This window comes from Oncorhynchus kisutch, linkage group LG10, assembly GCF_002021735.2.
Source record: "Oncorhynchus kisutch isolate 150728-3 linkage group LG10, Okis_V2, whole genome shotgun sequence".
Lineage (NCBI taxonomy): Eukaryota > Metazoa > Chordata > Actinopteri > Salmoniformes > Salmonidae > Oncorhynchus > Oncorhynchus kisutch.
The window spans coordinates 68232958-68257261 of record NC_034183.2 but is presented as its reverse complement, the minus strand read 5'-3'; the positions used below and the strand labels follow the sequence as shown (position 1 = coordinate 68257261).

At 41.7% G+C, this 24304-nt stretch overlaps 2 long non-coding RNA genes and 1 pseudogene across 2 annotated transcripts; all 3 read right to left on the bottom strand.

Moving 5' to 3' along the window:
- Positions 1–5716: 5716 nt before the first annotated feature.
- LOC109892023 (immunoglobulin heavy variable 2-70-like) lies at positions 5717–10642 on the bottom strand (annotated as a pseudogene).
- Positions 10643–15998: 5356 nt separating this feature from the next.
- Positions 15999–16674, bottom strand: LOC116375938 (uncharacterized). The gene is made up of 2 exons (XR_004211356.1): positions 16525–16674; positions 15999–16293 (listed from the first exon to the last, which is right to left on the bottom strand). It is a non-coding gene; the product is annotated as an uncharacterized LOC116375938 (long non-coding RNA).
- A 1218-nt stretch (positions 16675–17892) lies between these two features.
- LOC109893597 (uncharacterized) lies at positions 17893–24217 on the bottom strand. The gene is made up of 2 exons (XR_004211353.1): positions 23688–24217; positions 17893–23568 (listed from the first exon to the last, which is right to left on the bottom strand). It is a non-coding gene; the product is annotated as an uncharacterized LOC109893597 (long non-coding RNA).
- Positions 24218–24304: the final 87 nt, after the last annotated feature.

Genomic DNA, 24304 nt, shown 5'->3' with positions numbered 1-24304 from the left:
TTTACGGACATATTCAATCAATCCCTATACCAGTCTGCTGTTCCCACATGCTTCAAGAGGGCCACCATTGTTCCTGTTCCCAAGAAAGCTAAGGTAACTGAGCTAAACGACTACCGCCCCGTAGCACTCACATCCGTCATCATGAAGTGCTTTGAGAGACTAGTCAAGGACCATATCACCTCCACCCTACCTGACACCCTAGACCCACTCCAATTTGCTTACCGCCCAAATAGGTCCACAGACGATGCAATCTCAACCACACTGCACACTGCCCTAACCCATCTGGACAAGAGGAATACCTATGTGAGAATGCTGTTCATCGACTACAGCTCGGCATTCAACACCATAGTACCCTCCAAGCTCGTCATCAAGCTCGAGACCCTGGGTCTCGACCCCGCCCTGTGCAACTGGGTACTGGACTTCCTGACGGGCCGCCCCCAGGTGGTGAGGGTAGGCAACAACATCTCCTCCCCGCTGATCCTCAACACTGGGGCCCCACAAGGGTGCGCAGAGGGAACACCCCCCTATCCACATCGATGGAACAGTAGTGGAGAGGGTAGCAAGTTTTAAGTTCCTTGGCATACACATCACAGACAAACTGAATTGGTCCACTCACACAGACAGCATCGTGAAGAAGGCGCAGCAGCGCCTCTTCAACCTCAGGAGGCTGAAGAAATTTGGCTTGTCACCAAAAGCACTCAGAAACTTCTACAGATGCACAACCGAGAGCATCCTGGCGGGCTGTATCACCGCCTGGTATGGCAACTGCACCGCCCTCAACCATAAGGCTCTCCAGAGGGTAGTGAGGTCTGCACAACGCATCACCGGGGGCAAACTACCTGCCCTCCAGGACACCTACACCACCCGATGCTACAGGAAGGCCATAAAGATCATCAAGGACATCAACCACCCGAGCCACTGCCTGTTCACCCCGCTGTCATCCAGAAGGCGAGGTCAGTACAGGTGCATCAAAGCTGGGACCGAGAGACTGAAAAACAGCTTCTATCTCAAGGCCATCAGACTGTTAAACAGCCACCACTAACATTGAGTGGCTGCTGCCAACACACTGTCAATGACACTGACTCAACTCCAGCCACTTTAATAATGGGAATTGATGGGAAATGATGTAAATATATCACTAGCCACTTTAAACAATGCTACCTTATATAATGTTACTTACCCTACATTATTCATCTCATATGCATGAGATGGAGCCAGCCTGTGTTCTTGGAGATCTTCAATGCTGCAGAAATATTTTTGTACCTTTCCTCAGATCTCTGCCTCAACGCAATCCTGTTAGGAGCTCTACAGACAATTCTTTTGACCTCATGGCTTGGTTTTTGCTCTGACATGCACTGTCAACTGTGGGATCTTATATGGACAGGTGTGTGCTATTCCAAATCATGTCCAATCAATTCAATTTACCACAGGTGGACTCCAATAAGGGTAGCCTAGTGGTTAGAGCGTTGGACTAGTAACCGGAAGGTTGTGAGTTCAAACCCCCGAGCTGACAAGGTACAAATCTGTCGTTCTGCCCCTGAACAGGCAGTTAACCCACTGTTCCCAGGCCGTCATTGAAAATAAGAATGTGTTCTTAACTGACTTGCCTGGGTAAATAAAGGTAAAAATTAAAAATTAAAGTATATACTGCACTCTATATCATCGACTGCATCCTTATGTAATACATGTATCACTAGCCACTTTAACTATGCCACTTTGTTTACATTCTCATATGTTATACTGTACTCGATATCATCTACTGTATCTTGCCTATGCTGCTCTGTACCATCACTCATTCATATATCCTTATGTACATATTCTTTATCCCCTTACACTGTGTATAAGACAGTAGTTTTTGGGGAATTGTTAGTTAGATTACTTGTTCGTTATTACTGCATTGTCGGAACTAGAAGCACAAGCATTTCGCTACACTCGCATTAACATCTGCTAACCATGTGTATGTGACAAATAAAATTTGATTTGATTTGATTTGATTTGCATACGACTTTGCATAATTTTTTTAGATAAAGATGCTCAAAACATAATAGCCTTTGAAGTGCATAAAATTGACATTGCATTAATGTACAGTATTCAGACCCCTTGACTTTTCCACATTTTGAGACGTTACAGCATTATTCTTAAATTGAAAAAAAAAAAAATTGCTCATCAATCTACAGGCAATACCCCATAATGAATAAGCAAAAACAGGTTTGTAGAAATGTTTGCTAATTTATGAAAAATAAAACATTTAGTCAGTACTTTGTTGAAGCACCTTTGGCAGCAATTACGGCCTGCAGTCTTCTTGGGTATGACACTACAAGCTTGACAACCTGTATTTGGAGAGTTTCTCTGATTCTTCTCTGCAGAACTTCTCAAGCTCTGTCAGGTTGGATGGGGAGCATTGCTGCACAGCTATTTCCAGGTCTCTCCAGAGACGTTAGATTGGGATCAAGTCCGGAATCTGGCTGGGCCACTCAAGGACATTCAGAGACTTGTCACGAAGCCACTCCTGCATTGTCTAGGCTGTGTGCTTAGGGTTGTTGTCCCTTTGGAAGGTGAGCTTTCGCCCTAGTCTGAGGTCCTGAGTGCTCTTGAGTAGGTTTTCATCAAGGATCTCTCTGTACTTTGCTCCGTTCACCTTTGCCTCCATCCTGACTAGTCTGCTGCTGAAAAACATCCCCACATCATGATGCTGCCACCACCATGTTTCACCGTAGGGATAGTGCCAGGTTTCCTCCAGACATCACGCTTATCATTCAGGACAAATATTTCAATCTTGGTTTCATCAGACCAATGAATCTTGTTTCTCATGTTCTGAGAGTCTTTAGGTGCCTTTTGGCAAACTTTAACTGAGAAGTCTGGCCACTTTACCATAAAGGCCTGATAGGTGGAGTGCTGCATAGATGGTTGTCTTTCTATAAGGTTCTCCCATCTCCACAGAGGAACTAGAGCTCTGTCAGAGTAACCATCGGGTTCTTGGTCACCCCCCTGACCAAGGCCCTTCTCCCTCGATTGCTCAATTTGGCCGGGTGACCAGCTCAACGAAGAGTCTTGGTGGTTCCAAACTTCTTTCATTTAAGAATGATGGAGGCCACTGTGTTCTTGGAGATCTTCAATGCTGCAGAAATATTTTTGTACCTTTCCTCAGATCTCTGCCTCAACGCAATCCTGTTAGGAGCTCTACAGACAATTCTTTTGACCTCATGGCTTGGTTTTTGCTCTGACATGCACTGTCAACTGTGGGATCTTATATGGACAGGTGTGTGCTATTCCAAATCATGTCCAATCAATTCAATTTACCACAGGTGGACTCCAATAAAGATGTAGAAACATCTCAAGGATGATGAATGGAAACAGGATGCACCTGAGCTCAATTTCGAGTCTCATAGCAAAGGGTCTGAATACTTGTGTTTTTTATTTTGAATAAATGTGCAATATTTTCTATAAACCTGTTTTCGCTTTGTCACTATGGGGTATTGTGTGTAGATTGATGAGGGAAAAATGAATTTAATCAATTTTAGAATAAGGCTGTATCTTAACAAAATTGGAATACTTTCTTAATGCACTGTACACCTACTGCTTGCTGTTGTCTCTGGAGATGGTGAACCGAACCTGAACTGACTGGGGGTAGCAGAACAACTACCACTGCTATTATAAGAAACTCACTCCAGTCCTTTTCCAGGAGCCTGTCTGATCCAAGCTGCATCAATATTTCATCCAAACCCATCATATGTACATGTCAGTTGGCTTTTCTCCAGGCGTTTTGACCACTGTTCCAGACTCAGTCAGTGTCTGACCATGAACCCCTGTGGAAATACAATACCAAAAACTTTAGAGTGGAAACATTCATACACATGAACAGTGACATCTTTAAACAAGTTGATAGACACCGTTGTAGCAGATGATTTTGAAAGAATTCATGAAAATGATGAGACATTCATTTTAGTTGACGGAATATCGTCACTTACTTATTACAGACATCACCATGAGAACTAAACTCCAGACAGTCCACATTGTTAATGACCAGGTCTAAGTGTCTGATTATTAAGGGATGAAGGGGAAGGAGGCTTTGCATAGACAGCCATCTAGAGGCTTAAATAGGAACTGAAAGGGGAGAAATCTGCTCTTTACCCTGATTCCCTTCCTCCCTGTCCTTCATTCGGCTCTCTGTTTTTCATACTGTAATTAGAGCAGTAAAAATAAATGTATAGTCATACATGGTGTACGTGTCAGCATTCAGGGCTCAAACCACCCAGGTTATTTATTTTACCTTTATTTAACCAGGCAAGTCAGTTAAGAACAAATTCTTATTTTCAATGACGGCCTAGGAACAGTGGGTTAACTGCCTGTTCAGGGGCAGAACGACAGATTTGTACCTTGTCGGTTACTAATCCAACACTCTAACCACTAGGCTACCCTGCCGCCCCAGGGACAAGTAAAGACAAGTAAAGACAAGTATATGGTAAAGAAAGTATTCTCTTTCCAGTCTTTTCGGTCCTCTGAAGCAGCGGGTGGTCAGCAGGTTGTCACTGTCAAAAACACTGTCCTTGGAGAGCAATTCTGAGGTAATAATTTTGTGCAGACTGAGCAAGCGTTTATACGGTGAAAGAGAACTAGAACTGCCCGGTATCCTCCCTCCTTCACGGCCGCTACGAGGTAAAATAGAGCCAAGCACCCAGCATAGCAACGGACGCTTTGGTTCATTACATAATCCGGTGAGAATGTTGCAAGTTCTAGCAAGTGTCAACCAGTGTTTATACAGTGCAGCAGACTCCTGTGTCACTGAGTCTCTGTCACAATAATAAACAGCAGAGTCTTCAGTCTTCAGACTGTTCATCTGGAGATACACCTGCTGCTTGCTATTGTCTCTGGAGATGGTGAACCGACCCTGAACTGACTGCCACCATCACTGCTGGTAAAAGCTGCAACTCATTCTAGTTCTTTCCCAGGAGCCTTTCTGATCCAACAATTCCAAATGTGGCCACATAATTCAGTATACGTGCAGGTCAGTTGGTGTGATTCTCCAGGTTTTATAACTACAGATTCAGACTGAGTCAGTGTCTCACCATGAACACCTGTGGAGATAAAGCAACATAGAGATAATACCTGGACTAAAAACCTCACATAACAATATGTTTACATAAAACTAGTCTTAAAGTGTTCACCTGTCAACCCTACAATCATCAGTAGTAAATCAATAGAATATTTCATCATGAATTGTCAGAAGTTATGGTTTGTCCCTGTTCTTCAGACTAGTCCGTTTCAGTTCCTCTCCTTCGCTCTGCAGTGAGATAAGTAGTAATGGATGAGGTCAGAATTTTGCAATGACTCCTCCCCGGGTGGGAAGATCACACAGAGATCATATGGAGATTCAGAGATGGGGAACAGGTACATTTGACCTGAAAACTTAACTTATAGAGACAGTGAGTTAATTTACATTTTAACAAAGGGGAATGGATTACAGTAAAATGATACCTTACTATAAAAAGCATTTAGTTCACCTAACCTAGCTCGGAAACATAAAAACGAAGAGGGGAGCGTGATACTAATACTTTGAGCAGATTTGATGGATGGAATGTCACTGCTAAGGAACTGTAGTAATACAGTAATTGTGATGAAAGTATATGTGTTTTAATTGATATACAACTTTGTATTGTAGTGTTTATACTCATTTGAATGTCATGGATTATTTCTTCAGGTTCTGTGTCTGTTTGTATCACTGTGGGTAGCGAGCACAATAACACACAGCTGTGTCTTCAGTCTGCAGACTCTGTCCTGTTAAAGTAACTTTGCTGCTGGAAGTGTCTGGGGATTACTGAACTTGTTTTTCAGCTTATCACTATAAAATACAGTTGAAGATGGAAGTTACATACACCTTAGCCAGATACATTTAAACTAACAATTTCACAAATCCTGACATTTAATCCTAGTAAAAATTCCCTGTTTTAGGTCAGTTAAGATCACCACTTTATTTTAAGAATGTGAAAAATCATAATAGTAGTAGAGAAAATTATTTCTTTCAGCTCTTATTTCTTTCATCACATTCATCAGAAGTTTAAGTACACTCAAATAGTATTTGGTAGCATTGCCTTTAAATTGTTTTACTTGAGTCAAATGTTTCGGGTAGCCTTCCACAAGCTTCCCACAATAAGTTGGGTGAATTTTGGCCCATTCCTCCTGACAGAGCTGGTGTAACTGAAACAGGTTTGTAGGCCTCCTTGCTCGCACACGCTTTTTCAGTTCTGCCCACACATTTTCTATGGGATTGAAGTGATGGGCTTCGTGATGGCCACTCCAATACCTTGACTTTGTTGTCCTTAAGCCATTTTGCCACAACTTTGGAAGTTTGCTTGTGGTCATTGTCCATTTGGAAGACCCATTTGCGACCAAGCTTTAACTTCCTGACTGATGTCTTGAGATGTTGCTTCAATACATTCACATAATTTTCCCACCTCATGATACCATCTATTTTGTGAAGTGCACCAGTCCCTCCTGCAGCAAAGCACCCCCACAACATGATACTGCCACCCCCGTGGTTCACGGTTGGGATGGTGTTCTTCGTCTTGCAAGCCTCCCCCGATTTCCTCCAAACATAACGATGGTCACTTTGGCCAAACAGTTCTATTTTTGTTTAACTAGCCCAGAGGACATTTCTCCAAAAGTACGATCTTTGTCCCCATGTGCAGTTGCAAGCCGTAGTCTGGCTTTTTTATGGAGTTTTTGGAGCAGTGGCTTCTTCCTTGCTGAGCAGCCTTTCAGGTTATGTCGATATGGGACTCGTTTTACTGTGGGGCTTGCAAACTATTACAGACTACAAAGGGAAGCACAGCTGCGAGCTGCCCAGTGACACGAGCCTTCCAGATGAGCTAAATCACTTTTATGCTTGCTTCGAGGCAAGCAACACTGAGGCATGCATGAGAGCATCAGCTGTTCCGGACAACTGTGTGATCACGCTCTCCGTATCCGACGTGAGTAAGACCTTTAACCTCTTGCGTCGAGCAATCCCGTATCCGGGAGCGTAATTATAGCCTCAAGCTCATTACCATAACGCCATGTTAACTATTCATGAAAATCGCAAATGAAATCAAATAAATATATTCACTCACAAGCTTAGCCTTTTGTTAACAACACTGTCATCTCAGATTTTCAAAATATGCTTTTCAACCATAGCTACACAAGTATTTGTGTAAGAGTATTGATAGCTAGCATAGCATTAAGTCTAGCATTCAGCAGGCAACATTTTCACAAAAACAAGAAAAGCATTCAAATAAAATAATTTACCTTTGAAGAACTTCGGATATCTATTCGATGATAAATCATTCGTGGCAGCTGTGTTTCTCCTCGAAGCAAACTAAAAATACACGCAGCTGGAGATTACGCAATAATTGCAACGGAGGACACCATGCGGCCACCTGGTAGATGTAGTCTCTTAAGGTCAATCTTCCAATGATTTGCCTACAAATACGTGACAATGCTATCAACACCTTGGGGAAACGACAGAACGTCTAAGCTCATTCGTGACCCATACACAGCCATATAAGGAGACATTGGAACACAGCGCATTCAAAATCTGGGGCACTTCCTGTATGAAATTTCATCTTGGTTTCGCCTGTAGCATTAGTTCTGTGGCACTCACAGACAATATCTTTGCAGTTTTGGAAATCGTCAGAGTGTTTTCTTTCCAAAGCTGTCAATTATATGCATAGTCAAGCATCGTTTTGTGACAAAATATCTTGTTTAAAACGGGAACGTTTTTTTATCCATAAATTAAAAGAGCGCCCCCTATATCCAAGAAGTTAAACAGGTCAACATACACAAGGCTGCGGGGCCAGACAGATTACCAGGACGTGTGCTCCGGGCATGTGCTGACCAACTGGCAGGTGTCTTCACTGACATTTTCAACATGTCCCTGATTAAGTCTGTAATACCAACATGTTTCAAGCAGACCACCATAGTCCCTGTCCCCAAGAACACAAAGGCAACCTGCCTAAATGACTACGGACCTGTGGCACTCAAGTCCATAGCCATGAAGTGCTTTGAAAGGTTGGTAGTGGCTCACATCGATAACATTATCCCAGAAACCCTGTACCCACTCCAATTGCATACCGCCCAAACAGATCCACAGATGATGCAATCTGTATTGCACTCCATACTGCCCTTTCCCACCTGGACAAATGGAACACTAATGTGAGAATTGTATTAATTGACTACAGCTCAGCGTTCAGCACCATAGTACCCTCAAAGCTCATCACTAAGCTAAGGATCCTGGGACAAAACACCTCCCTCTGCAACTGGATCCTGACGGGCCGCCCCCAGGTGTTGAGAGTAGGTAGCAACACATCTGCCACGCTGATCCTCAACACTGGAGCTCCACAGGGGTGCGTGCTCAGTCTCCTCCTGTACTCCCTGTTCACCCATGACTGCATGGCCAGGCACGACTCCAACAGTGGTAGGCCTGATCACAGACAACGACGAGACAGCCTATAGGGAGGAGGTCAGAGACCTGGCCTTGTGGTGCCAGAATAACAACATATCCCTCAACATAGCCAAGACAAAGGAGATGATTGTGGACTACAGGAAAAGGAGGACCGAGCACGCCCCCATTCTCATCGACGGGGCTGTAGTGGACCAGGTTGACAGCTTCAAGTTCCTCGGTGTCCACATTAACAACAAACTAGAATGGTCCAAACACACCAAGACAGTCGAGAAGAGGGCACGACAAAGCCTATTCCCCCTCAGGAAACTAAAAAGATTTGGCATGTGTCCTGAGTTCCTCAAAAGGCTCTACAGCTGCAAAATCGAGAGCATCCTCGATGGGGCGGCAGGGTAGCCTAGTGGTTAGAGCGTTGGACTAGTAACCGGAAGGATGCAAGTTCAAACCCCTGAGCTGACAAGGTACAAATCTGTCATTCTGCCCCTGAACAGGAAGTTAACCCACTGTTCCTAGGCCGTCATTGAAAATAAGAATTTGTTCTTAACTGACTTGCCTAGTCAAATAAAGGTATGGCAATTGCTTGACATCACTGGTGCTAAGCTGCCAGGACCTCTGCACCAGGCAGTGCCTAAAAATTGTCAAAGACCCCAGCCACCCCAGTCATAGACTGTTCTCTCTATGTGGTACTGGAGTGTCAAGTCTAGGACAAAAAGGCTTCTCAACAGTTTGTACCCCCAAGCCATAAGACTCCTGAACAAATGGCTACCCGGACACAATTTTTTCACTGCTGCTCTCTGTTTTTTATATATGCATAGTCACATTAACTATACATTAATGTACATACTACCTCAATTGGGCCGACCAACCAGTGCTCCCGCACATTAGCTAACCGGGCTATCTGCATTGTGTCCCACCACCCACCACCTGCCAATCCCTCTTTTACGCTACTGCTACTCTCTGTTCATCATATATGCATAGTCACTTTAACCATATCTACATGTACATACTACCTCAATCAGCCTGACTAACCTGGTGTCTGTATTTCGCCTCGCTACTTTTATAGCCTCGCTTTTTACTGTTGTTTTATTTCTTTACTTACCTAACACCTTTTTCGCACTATTGGTTAGAGCCTGTAAGTAAGCATTTCACTGTAAGGTCTACACCTGTTGTATTCGGAGTACGTGACAAATACACTTTGATTTGATAAAGATACTTTTGTGCCTGTTTCCTCCTGCATCTTCACATGGTCCTTTGCTGTTGTTCTGGGATTGATATGCACTTTTTGCACCAATGTACGTTCATCTCTAGGACACAGAATGAGTCTACTTCCTGAGCGGTATGAACACTGCGTACTATTGTTTGTACAGATGAATGGAACGTGGTACCTTCAGGCTTTTGGAAATTGCTCCCAAGGATGAACCAGACATGTGGGGTCTACAGTTTTTATTGGGCTGATTTCTTTTGATTTTCCCATGATGTCAAGCAAAGAGGCACTGAGCTTGAAGGTAGGCCTTGAAATACATCCACGGGTACACCTCCATTTGACTCAAATGATGTCAATTAGCCCATCAGACACTTCCAAAACCATGTCTGGAATTTTCCAAGCTGTTTAAAGGCACAGTCAACTTAGTGTATGTAAACTTCTGACCCACTGGAATTGTGATACAGAGAATTATAGGTGAAATAATCGGTCTGCAAACAATTGTTGGAAAATTACTTGTGTCATGCACAAAGTAGATGTCCTAACCGACTTGCCAAAACTATAGTTTGTTAGCAAGAATTGCGTGGAGTGGTTGAAAAAAAGGTTTTAATGACTCCAACCTAAGTGTATGTAAACTTCCGACTTCAGATGTATGGTAATACTGCCACATATATATCAACCCACTCCAATGCTTTTCCTGCAGGCTGTCATACCCAACCTGTACAATAGCTGGTGCTGGTTACTGAATACCCAGAGACCTGACAGGAGAGGGTCAGAGGCTGTCCAGGCTGCAGGGTCATAGAGCCTGACTGTGTGAGTTCAGTCTGACAGAACACACCTATAAAACAAAACAAACAATGTTGTTAATTACATCTCCAAAACTCTATTAATCCCTATTACACCAAGGTTGATGTATCAGTCCCCCAAAACTCACAGGATACAGCTGCCAGCACCAACAGCAGAGATACAGGGAACATGGTTTGTGTTGATGCTGAACTGATGGTAACTGCACTTCTGAACTCAGTGAAAGAGAGTGAGATATTCCTCTTTATACACAAGAGAGGGGAGTTGCTTCACATACAGTGAAAGAATTATAAAAAGGAGGAGGTGACTTGTATCATTGTGACATGTTATAGACAGAAACAGTGTCAGAATGTAAGGACTGGTGTCCTCCAAGGATAACTAGCTAGTATGAACTGTGAAGCTAGTATGCTAGTATGAACTGTGAATTACCTTGATCATTGACACCTCTTATAGAGCAAATAAGATACAGCACACCATGTCATGTGAAATGTACAGAGGAATGATTTGAGCATTACTTTTGTGTTTTCACACTTGATTTATTATGTAGAAATATATTAATGGTACACCAGCATTTCTGGTTAAGGAAATACAATATGATTAAACTTGTTTCATTCTCATGGCTTTTATTCTACAGGTTTGGGGATTATTTGTATCACTGTGGTTTCAAGAACAGTAATAGACAGCTGTATCTTCAGTCTGCAGACTCTGTCCTATTAAAGTCATTGTGCCTCTCGAAATGTCTCTGGTCAAGCTGAACTTGTGTTTCAGTGAATCTTTGTAAGCTGTGCCTGCATCATGAAAGAAGTTCACAACCAGTGGTACTACTTTAACACAATAGCAAAACAATTGACTAACAGAATGCCAAAACAACTGGTTAACACAATAGCTAAACAATTGACTAACAGAATTCCAAAACAACTGGTTAACACAATAGCAAAACAATTGACTAACACAATAGCAAAACAACAGACTACCATAAAGGCAAAACAACTGACTAACACAATAGCAAAACAACTGACTACCATAAAGGCAAAACAACTGACTAACACAATAGCAAAACAACTGGCTACCATAAAGGCAAAACAACTGGCTAACACAATAGCAAAACAACTGACTACCATAAAGGCAAAACAACTGACTAACACAATAGCAAAACAACTGACTACCATAAAGGCAAAACAACTGACTAACACAATAGCAAAACAACTGACTACCATAAAGGCAAAACAACTGGCTAACACAATAGCAAAACAACTGACTACCATAAAGGCAAAACAACTGACTAACACAATAGCAAAACAACTGACTACCATAAAGGCAAAACAACTGACTAACACAATAGCAAAACAACTGACTACCATAAAGGCAAAACAACTGGCTAACACAATAGCAAAACAACTGACTACCATAAAGGCAAAACAACTGGCTAACACAATAGCAAAACAACTGACTACCATAAAGGCAAAACAACTGACTAACACAATAGCAAAACAACTGACTACCATAAAGGCAAAACAACTGGCTAACACAATAGCAAAACAACTGACTAACACAATGGTAAAACTACTGCATTGACTAGATTCACAAATATACAATGTTTCTTCCCAATCTCTCCAGTGTATAGTGTCCTGTATTTAAATAGACTTAAATCCCCCCCCACTTACATGGCAGGAAGGCCAGGAGGAGTAGGGATGTAAGAAATGGTCCTTTGTTTGTTTGCAGGCCGTGTCTGTCTGGTTACTAACATGCCAGGACTGTGCAAAGCTGTCATCAAGGCAAAGGGTGGCTACTTTGAAGAATCTCAAATATAAAATATATTTTGATTTGTTTAACATTTTTCTGGTTACTACATGATTCCATGTGTCATTTCATAGCTTTGGTGTCTTCAATATAATGTAGAAAATAGTAAAAATAAAGAAAAATCCTTGAATGAGTAGGTGTTCTAAAAACTTTTAACCGGTAGTGTATGTTACACAGGAGGTTGGTGGCACCTTAATTGGGGAGGACAGGCTCATGGTAACGGCTGGAGTGGAATAAGTGGAATGGTATCAAATACATCAAACACATGGTTTGCATGTGTTTGATGCCATTCCACTGATCCACTGGTATGTTGTAGTCATTAGATCATGGGATGTTTGTATCTAGATTTAGATTCAGACTCAGATCGCTCCCTCCTGGTAGATACTTCTAAATTCAACTGAACAAGGGAGCAGTGAGTTTTAGTACAGGTCTAGTGATGGTTTGTATCACTGTGGAGGCGAGCACAATAATACACAGCTGTGTCTTCAGTCTGCAGACTATGTCCTGTTAAAAACAATATGTTGCTAGAAGTGTCTCTGGTGATGCTGAACTTGTTTTTGAGTGAGTCTTTATAAGCTGTGCTTCCACCACTATTAATGAATCTAATACACTCTAGTGTTTTCCCTGCAGGTTGTATGCAAGCTACTAACTGAATATGAGACCTTACAGGAGATGGTCAGTGGTTGACCTGGCTGGACAGTCAAAGAGGCTGGCTGAGTGAGTTCATAGCTCTTTACACCTGTTGGAAGAAAAAATTGAACAATATTAAAACTCCAGATAACATGATATTTCAACTACATTTATGTCTGATGCAGTTTTCATTATTGTGTCTGTCCCCCCATAGACACTCACAGGATACAGCTGCCAGCAGCAGTAGCAGAGATGAAGAGAACATGGTTTGTGTTGAAGCTGAACTGGTAGGAGCTGATCCTCTCCACTCTCCAGGACTCAGAGGGACTGTTTATATAAATCCTAACTATAAGGGGAGGTAGATAGAGGGATGAAGAGAGAGGCATGGTTCTCTTTGCATATGGTGAGGAGGGAAATCTGAAAGATCTTAGAATATCAATGAAAATTGTGAAAACTTCTATCAGCTTTAATACTCCAATGTATTGTCGTTGTAAAATACACTTCAGTATATTGGCAGATAATGTTATTTGATGCAATGAACAAAAACATTTTGCCAATATCTTCCCTATACAACAGTATTATTGGAATAGGAAAATTAAAACAAAGTATAAACAAAGTTCAAGTAAATTCATAGAATGCTTCATAAACCGGAAATGATTACAAGATTATTTCTATGCAAATGAGAGGAATTTATTTACATACTTCTCTGTGTTACAAAACATATCAGCAAGCACAACAGGTGGAGATTTAATTAACCACCCTGAAGAAGGCACTGAATTGCTGAAACGTTGGTTATTATGGTTACCCATCAAATTGTTGAGAGCATATACAGTATGTTTATTTCTTTAATTTCATGGAGATTGAAGCAATAACATATATACTATATACAGACGGTCCCCACTATTCTCATTAGTTTAACCATAGTGAGTCTCTAGCACAGTAATACACTGCAGAGTCCTCTGGCTTCAACTGGCTCATGTGGAGATAGAAATTACTGCTGTCCTTCGATCCTGTGAATCAGCCCATTACTACAGGGACATTGCTCTTGTCACTGTCAGAATAATAGTAAATGATCCATTCAAGTCCTTTTCCAGGTGCCTGGTGGATCCAGTGCATATTAGTGCTGCTTAGAGTAAATCCACTACAGGCACATGTGAGTTTTGGTGTCCCCAGGACTGACTGTTCAGCCTGTGTGAGTACGACCTGACTGGACACCTGAGGAGGGAGAGGAATGACAGGTCAGATCAATCAAGGAGTCACATCAGTATCACATCAACACAGGTTAGACTGATCAGACTATAGTCAGGAACTCACAGGAGGCAGCTGCCAGCAGCAGAGATGTAGGGAACATGGTTTGTGTTGAAGCTGAACTGGTGGGAGCTGCTCTTCTCTACGCTTAGAAAAAAAGGGGCTATCTAGAACCTAAAAGGGTTCGTTGGCTGTCTCCATGGAAGAACCCTTTTTTGGTTCCATGTAGGACTATTTTCACAGAGGGTTCTAAATGGAACCCAAAAGGGTTCTAATATAGGGACAGCTGAAGAATTCTTTTGGAACTTTTTTTCTAAGAATGTAGGACAGACAGACAGAGCATTATATAACAGAGAGTGAGAGGAAGCGAGGGGTGAGATTATATTTGCATAATGAAGATAATCAGTATTAAAGCACTGGGAATATCAGTGAAAATGGTGGTAAAATATTTATAATGTGTCAGTTTCTAACACTACACTCTAGAATGGTTAAACATTGTTTTCTTATTATTGGTAATCCTATACTATATGTATAAAGTTATTATTGTAAAAACAAATGTATTGCGGTGTTTGTAAACATATTGCTATAAACACCTGTTAGATATACTGTCAGTAAGAATATTCCTGTGGTAGGAAACATGGTGATCTGTTTAGTTCTCTAATGGTAGTTGAGAGTCTACAGCAGAATGTTCTTTCAACAGAGACATTAATAAAGATGGAGGACTAGAATGTTTTGCATGAGCTCCTTCTTACTGGGAGGACCAATCATAAGAGGCTTTGATAGATACCCACAGATCACCTAGTATGAGGTCATCTTGAGATGCTCTGTTATGAAGAAGAAATCCTTCTGTTTGTGTGTCTATGTATTTATTTTCCCAGGTAAATTGATGGAGAATACATTTCCATGACAACACAAACCCGAGGAGGAGTTGTAAGGACAGTTTCAGAATTACTGTACAAATTATTACTCATGAGAGTAAAGTAATACTGGTACAAGCTGCCATCATGTTGTCATAGCATGATAAAGGGACATACTTCTGAAACATCCACTGAATCAATCCCACAATATAAACTTGTTGAATAACATTTTAATCAATGGTACAAAGTACTTAAGTAAAAATACTTTAAAGTACTAATTAAGTCATTTTTGGGGGTATCTGTACTTTACTATTCATATTTTTGAGTACTTTCACTACAGAAAATAATGCAATTTTTACTCCATACATTTCCCTGACATCCAGAAGTTTTCATTACGTTTTTAATGCTTAGCAGGGCAGGAAAATGGTCCAATTCGTGCACTTATCAAGAGAACATCCCTGGTCATCCCTACTGCCTCTGATCTGGCGGACTCACTAAACACACATGCTTCATTTGTAAAGGATGTCTTAGTGTTGGAGTGTGCCGCTGGCTATCCGTAAATAAAAAAACAAGACAATTGTGCCATCTGGTTTGCTTAATAAGGAATTTGAAATTATTTATACTTACTTTTGATACGTAAGTATATTTGAGTATTTTCATTTACGTTTAATACTTAAGTATATTTAAAACCAAATACTTTTTGACTTTTACTCAAGTCCTTTTCTATATCTATACTTGTACACAAGTATGTCAATTGGGTACTTTTTCCACCACTGATATTAACACATGTTTAATAGTGAGGGAATTGTGTTATACCTATATCTGTTCATATCCTATAGTAGTCATATGTTATGACTAGTGACTGATACTACGTCTAATTCATACAGTCATCAGATCATAGTAGGATGTATTTCATGTAAAGGCTAAGATCACCCACTCCTGGTGGGTACATATAACTCCAACCGTTTATGGAGTAGGTGAGTTTTTGTACAGGTCTGGTGCTGGTTTGTATCACTGTGACCACCGAGCACAATAATACACAGCTGTGTCCTCAGCCTGCAGACTGGTGATGTCTAAGTACAGTACATTACTACTGTCTCTGGAGATGGTGAATCTGCTCTTAAAAGAGTCTGCAGAGATGATGGATCCACCACCCCAGATGATCCCAATCCACTCCAGTGTTTTCCCTGGCTGATGTCGTATCCAACCTGTACCATAGTCTGTCAGGGCATAGCCAGAGACTTGGCAAGATAGTTTCACTGAATCTCCAGGAGGTTTGAGTTGAGCAGGGGAGGAGGTCAAACTAATGCTGTGTATATCTGAATGAGAGCAGAGTGAAGAGAGAGACAGAGACAGAGACAGAGAGAGAGAGAGGGGAAACTTAACCTGACGAAAGAGAATAAATGACTTTTTCCATATTTCTATGTCTTTTTACATATTTTTATTTAAACTCTACAAACTCATGGGCAAAAACAACCTTATTTACTGGATTTAATGTCCAATCTTGTTTTGTACCTTGTATTTGAAGATATTAAAATCCCCCCACTTACCTGGTAGGAAGGACAGGAGGAGGAGAGATGTGAGAAACATGTTTCTCTGTTGAATGGCAGACAGTGTCTGTCTGGGTACTGACAGACAGGGTGGTTGCAGTGATGAAGGTTGTGTCTGTGTGTGTGGCTGCCCCTCAGAGCTGGTCTTTGATATACAGTTTATAGCAGAGGGGATTATTTGCATATTAGACAAAAGTCAAAATTGAGGATCTAGGATCTAGGAAATATGCTGTACAGCTTTCCATGCACACATACACGACTACCTCTACCATGCTTGAGGTAGGAAACTACTGTAAGTGATCAACATCAGATATTACCTACGCTACAGTGATCATGGAGGATTTAGGCTTTTTTTCCCACAGGGACCAGACTGAGAGAGTATTAATAAAGTACCTATCTAGTTTGTCAAAAGAAAGCAGATCAAACCACCACCTACCCACAGCAGCACTACTTTAGATTGCATGGTCAGATGTTCTCGGTCAGATAGTTAGTTAGCACAATGTATCATTCACCACAGAGATTTGAAACAGATTTTGTGCCTGCGGAGAGAGTCTCATTTCATACAAGCACATTTCTGTCCATGTTCCTTCTCCTCGCCGCATCTCCTCGATTTTTTACCTTTATTTTTATTCATTTAACTAGGCAAGTCAGTTAAGAACTACCCTGCCGTCTCTACACTCTAACCACTAGGCTACCCTGCCGCCTCTACACTCTAACCACTAGGCTACCCTGCCGTCCCTTTGGCCTTAAAAAAAATGCAAGAACGACCCACTTTGTGTATGTTGTCAAATGTTGCTTTGTTATTAAATAAAATGCATTATTACAATTCAGAGGTTGTTGTTTAAGCGTTGTGAACATGTTCTATATGTAATGTAATATGTAGGGTGTGCAGGCTTTTACACAAACACATCTGATATTGACAGTCGAGGCCCTTATGCAGTGTCGCCTCTAGCCTTCTTGGGACCCTAAGCCAAATATGGTGGTCACCCCCCCTTGCCTTGACTTATGACATGTTTATATGATATCTGTATGATAGTGACTAACCAAATCAATGGGGTCACCTTGGGGATCAGGGACCCTGTGCTCTTGCCCTGTGCACAGTCAGTCATTTGGTTCTGATAGCTGGTTATATTACCTTACCTAGCAAACAAAATAATGGTAGCTGACATGGGCTTATTGAGTTTCTGACATAACAAGTGGAAAACTGCTGATGCCCTACCAAAAAAATTTTGAATTGGTTGGGCGCCACCTTGCGGTCGCAGTCTGTGTATAGGAAAAGGCAATAAGGTGTCCTTATCATCAGCGTATTTAATTTAGATGTGTTAGATCAGGTGTGTTAGCATTGTGAAAGATGACTCCTACACATGATGACCTGTGCATGTTTATTGTCTTATTTTTCTAACCCTCCTCAAAAGAATATCAAGAAAAACTCAAGGCCCTCTTCATGAAGCATAGACAGAGTTTCTAAGGTAAGGACATCTCATATTAAAGCATATGGTTGTTTACCCCAGCTGTTTACAGAGGAGGGTTAGTGAAGTGTGTCAGGGGAGAACAACAGTGTGTACATGTTTCACATCCTGTATCTATCCATGTCGGAGGGTTTTTTGTACAGATCCACCACACATTCACATCACTGTGTCCAGCGTGCACAGTAATACACAGCAGAGTCCTCTGCCTTCAGACCAGACAGTTTCTGATGTGTCATGCTCACTGAGCTGTCTTTGGTCAGTTCAATCAGTCCCTCCAGGGATTTGGCATAGCCCACTGCTCCAGTATTGGTGTTGATCCAGCCCATCCATTCCAATGGTTTCCCTGTAGGTTGGCGAATCCAGTTCATACCATAGCTTGTAAAGGTATACCCAGTTCCTCTGCAAGAGATGTTGAGAGTTTCTCCTGGCTTTTTCTGGAGTGGACTGGAGGGAATGGATTCCATAGTTTGACCATCTAAACCTGAAGGAGAGAAGGATAGAGAGGAAACAGGGGGAGAGGAGAAAGGAGAGAGGGTGGAATATTGAGTGAAAACAATGGAGAAATAAAATTGTCTTCAGTCATTGCTCAGATGAAGAACAGATGATAAGGAGTAAAACCAAGCAGAACTCACAGGTCAGACAGAGAGAGAGCAGCAGAAGGGAGTTTTCCCGTCATACTGAGGGTGGAGATAAGAACTCAGCTGCTTCATACAAGACAACAAGACAGCAGCAGAACATAAGTATATGACTAATGATGATAAATACAATCCACCTGTGTGTAATCAAGTCTCCGTATAAATGCACCTGCACTGTGATAGTCTCAGAGGTCCATTAAAAGCGCAGAGAGCCTCATGAAGAACAAGGAACACACCAGGCAGGTCCGAGATACTGTTGTGAAGAAGTTTGAAGCCGGATTTGGATACAAAAAGATTTCCCAAGCTTTAAACATCCCAAGGAGCACTGTGCAAGCGATAATATTGAAATGGAAGGAGTATCAGACCACTGCAAATCTACCAAGACCTGGCCGTCCCTCTAAACTTTCAGCTCATACAAGGAGAAGACTGATCAGAGATGCAGCCAAGAGGCCCATGATCACTCTGGATGAACTGCAGAGATCTACAGCTGAGGTGGGAGACTCTGTCCATAGGACAACAATCAGTCGTATATTGCACAAATCTGGCCTTTATGGAAGAGTGGCAAGAAGAAAGACATTTCTTAAAGATATCCATAAAAAGTGTCGTTTAAAGTTTACCACAAGCCACCTGGGAGACACACCAAACATGTGGAAGAAGGTGCTCTGGTCAGATGAAACCAAAATTGAACTTTTTGGCAACAATGCAAAACGTTATGTTTGGTGTAAAAGCAACACAGCTCATCACCCTGACCACACCATCCCCACTGTCAAACATGGTGGTGGCAGCATCATGGTTTGGGCCTGCTTTTCTTCAGCAAGGACAGGGAAGATGGTTAAAATTGATGGGAAGATGGATGGAGCCAAATACAGGACCATTCTGGAAGAAAACCTGATGGAGTCTGCAAAAGACCTGAGACTGGGACGGAGATTTGTCTTCCAACAAGACAATGATCCAAAACATAAAGCAAAATCTACAATGGAATGGTTCAAAAATAAACATATCCAGGTGTTAGAATGGCCAAGTCAAAGTCCAGACCTGAATCCAATCGAGAATCTGTGGAAAGAACTGAAAACTGCTGTTCACAAATGCTCTCCATCCAACCTCACTGAGCTCGAGCTGTTTTGCAAGGAGGAATGGGAAAAAATGTCAGTCTCTCGATGTGCAAAACTGATAGAGACATACCCCAAGCGACTTACAGCTGTAATCGAAGCAAAAGGTGGCGCTACAAAGTATTAACTTAAGGGGGCTGAATAATTTTGCACGCCCAATTTTTCAGTTTTTGATTTGTTCAAAAAGTTTGAAATATCCAATAAATGTCGTTCCACTTCATGATTGTGTCCCACTTGTTGTTGATTCTTCACAAAAAAATACAGTTTTATATCTTTATGTTTGAAGCCTGAAATGTGGCAAAAGGTCGCAAAGTTCAAGGGGGCCGAATACTTTCGCAAGGCACTGTATGAATTCTGAGGGATCTGGATTTACATCATGATGTCATGGGGGAGGGACTGATAACTCTGAGGTCAGGGGTCAAGCTATGACTCATTGGTGGGGCCAGGAGTTTTCATTGATAACATGACATGTCAAATGACACGGATAAACTCTGTCCCCATGTCATAATCAGGGCCTAGAGTTTTTCCTGATCTGGTCAAGGTGTTTGGTAAAACTGCAGGGAATCTTGGAGGATGGTTTTCTGAGTATTTATAGAAATAATTCCCCATTGTGGTTAATTTACTATAAATGTCAGATTAGGGATCAATCTATCAAGGACAGTCACCTTGTTTAACAGGAATAAACACAAATAGAGTATGTAGGCCTGTATGTGATTCCTCTTTATTTTCTATCTCTCTCCTCAGGGAAATATGTACCTTGTGTTGAAGTAGTTCTGTTGTTTTGGCTCTTAGGGGAATATTATGCTTCAGTAGATGTTACTCTGTTGTTCTGATGCTCTACTGCCCTGTTGACTCTGTTGTACTGATGCTCTACTGCCCTCTGTTGACTCTGCTGCCAGTTAGATTGTCTGAGACATTTTGTACAGATACTCCACACACTCACACCACTGTCTCTCTTACACAGTAATACACAGCAGTCCTGTTCTCAGAACAGAAAGCTTCAGAGTCATAATGCTGTTGGAATTATCGTTAGGCGTTTCCAGGCCTAGGTAACAATGCTAAAAGTTCATGGTTACCTAGGCCTAATCCAGAGTAACCTATCCATTCCAATGCTTTCCTTGCAGTTTGTCTTATCCAACCTGGGTTGTAGCTACTAAAGGTTTACCCAGATCCCTTACAGGAGAGACTGAGTTTCTCCAGGCTTTTTCTGGACTTAACTGGAGGGAATGGACTCCCGACTCCGGCCATTGAAACCAGATGGAGAGAGAGAAAGAAAATGAAGTGCTAGAGAAAAAAAGGAAAACAGAAAATTGAAGGCAAGATAAGAGTGTTTTAAAAATCCATTGTCCATGTTCACGAATTTCACTAATAGCAGCTGATTAAGTACAGTAGAACTGACAGGGCAGACAGAGAAAGAGCAGTAGTAGGGAGAGTTTTCCTGTCATACTGAGGGTGGAGATATGAACTCAGCTGCTCCACACAAGACAACAAGTCAGCAGCAGAACATAAGTATATATGAACTCTGAGGGATCTGAATTTACATCATGATGTCATGGGGGAGGGGCTGATGAATGAGGTCAGTGGTCAATTTAGGGCTCATAGGTAGGGCCAGGAGTTGTCCTTTATCACATGACCTCACCAGGAACAGAGTTCATTTAAATGGTATATACTGTAGAGACATCCATTTCCCAAGGAAATAATGTATTGAAAAGTGTTTCCATTAAGGTCATGGGTGACAAAAACAGTATAGTAGTTTTCAAAGGACATGTTTCCAATGAGGCAGTTAAGAAAAATCAATAATAAACAAAAATAGGTCCTTTTACATGTCTACTTTCTGTCATGAATGAACACAGTTTAATGAGATTCAACACCTCACATAGCCTGTACTTGGTTTTGTTTCTGCATACATGTGTTTTGATGATGTAATTAAGCAGTAAGGTACAAGAGGCCGTGTTATGTGCTGAATACAGTCACAGGTTACTGACGTTGTTTAGCACGAAGTGATAGCCCAGGCGTTGCTGACGCCTGTCGAATATTACAGAACCTGAATAGGTATTTTACCTATCAGCTAACCACATTGTATGTTATAGAAATCTATATAGAATTAGGAACTAGTGATTTAATAGGATCTCATAGGATCTCATCGACTCATCGACTGTCGATGACACAGTCGATGACGTGGCACACAACCATTGGTTGATGCATTCTCTCTACAGGGGAATTTACATTTCAAAAGTGAAAGAAATCTTCAGAGGTCTGCTAGGCAGACAGCTAGGCTTATATTAACCCCCGCTATACCAAACTAAATGTTGGGCTAGAAGCAAGGGGAAATATTGTGCGAGTTGAGATAAATACAAGAGATGATTCGGACAGCAACATGAACATGATATTCTTATGGAGGTGCAGTGATCATTTTCAGATGGAACATTTTCAGATGGGCATTGGTATGTCTGTGACGGCCAACACAGCACGGCTTGGAACGCTTCTTGTCCAATGAGCATTCAGGATCCAAACAACCCGTTTTATAATGTATTATAGCTGATACCAAATTACATACTGTACTATGTTTGTATATGATTACCTACAACGTCCAAAAACTCTGAGTGGTCCACATTGTGGTTCTTAAATCTGCATTTTGTAATGTCAAACAATGCATCAGTATATATTGTGGAGTGAAACTTTCATACATTTTTCTAACTTCTAACTTTCTACTCTTGCCTATAGGACAATGCTCATGTTAATAGTAGTTCAGTTGATGGTTTACTGGTTGCTTTAGTTTTCAGGAAATTGATGCTCTACTGCCCTCTTTTGACTGTGCTGTACTGATGCTCTACTGCCCTCTGTTGACTGTGCTGTACTGATGCTCTTCTGCCCTCTGTTGACTGTGCTGTACTGATGCTCTTCTGCCCTCTGCTGTACTGATGCTCTACTGCCCTCTGTTGACTGTGCTGTACTGATGCTCTACTGCCCTCTGCTGACTGTGCTGTACTGATGCTATACTGCCCCCTGTTGACTGTACTGTACTGATGCTCTTCTGCCCTCTGTTGACTGTGCTGTACTGACGCTCTACTGCCCTCTGTTGACTGTGCTGTACTGATGCTCTTCTGCCCTCTGCTGACTGTGCTGTACTGATGCTCTACTGCCCTCTGTTGACTGTGCTGTACTGATGCTCTACTGCCCTCTGTTGACTGTGCTGTACTGATGCTCTACTGCCCTCTGTTGACTGTGCTGTACTGATGCTCTACTGCCCTCTGTTGACTGTGCTGTACTGATGCTCTACTGCCCTCTGTTGACTGTGCTGTACTGATGCTCTACTGCCCTCTGTTGACTGTGCTCTACTGCCCTCTGTTGACTGTGCTCTACTGATGCTCTACTGCCCTCTGTTGACTGTACTGTACTGATGCTCTACTGCTCTCTGTTGACTGTGCTGTACTGATGCTCTTCTGCCCTCTGTTGACTATGCTGCCAGTTAGATTCTCTGAGGGGTTTTTGTACAGATCCTCCACTCACACCACTGTGTCTCTCTTGCACAGTAATACACAGCAGAGTCCTCTGTTCTCAGACCAGACAGCTTCAGATACACCACGCTGTTAGAATTCTCTCTGGTGACTTATATCCATCCTTCAACACTTTTTGCATATACAGTTCCACTAGCATCATTCCATATAATGCCTATCCATTCAAGTGCTCTTCCCGCAGGTTGACGTATCCAGGCCATGTTGTAGCTACTAAAGGTAAAGCCAGATCCCTTACAGGAGAGGCTGAGAGGTTCTGCAGGCTTTTTCAGGACTGGACTGGAGGGAATGTCCTCCAGACTCTGACCATATATCCCTAATAGAGAAAAGAGAAGGAAGACAATAGATCACTAATATGTTAAATCAATGGATGTTATAATTCTCTATATGTAAAATACCTTGTTCCAATGAATTGCTAGATTATTGAGTACATACTACAGAGGCCCAGCAAGACCAGGAGGAGGTGTAGTTTGCCTGTCATCTTTTCAGGATGGAAGACAATTCACACATGGTAGGAAACATCACAGAAGGACTTGAGAGACAGAACTTACATGACAATCATGGTTGGGTGATAACCCTTTTTTTGCATGTGACAGGCTTTCAAGGCAATCAATTCTAAGACAAAGCCAGACATCAACGATCACTGTCAATCAGCAAACATGTTCTGTAATGTTTACACAGTAAAGTAAGTTGCTGCTCCAGCCACAGCTGTGTTTTCACGTCTCTCATTCAAACCTTTCTTCATGTATTAAGAAGAGTAATTAAATAATTGATATTAAATCATATTACATTTTGATATTTCTCACAACAATAAGAAATTGTGGTATGTTGTCTTATACGTTCTAGGCATAGTTTTGAATCTGGCCTACTGCCCTTTGGCACAACCTCTATCTTTCATAACTGTCATCCTCTCTCTCTATCTGTTCAATAAAGTCAGAAAATACCTTACAAAATGTTTGGTTTTTTTAAACACACAAAACAAGTTCATTTTAAAAATTGAACCATTCACATCCTGAAGTACTGTACCTTGAAATGTGTTCCCGTTGTTTCAG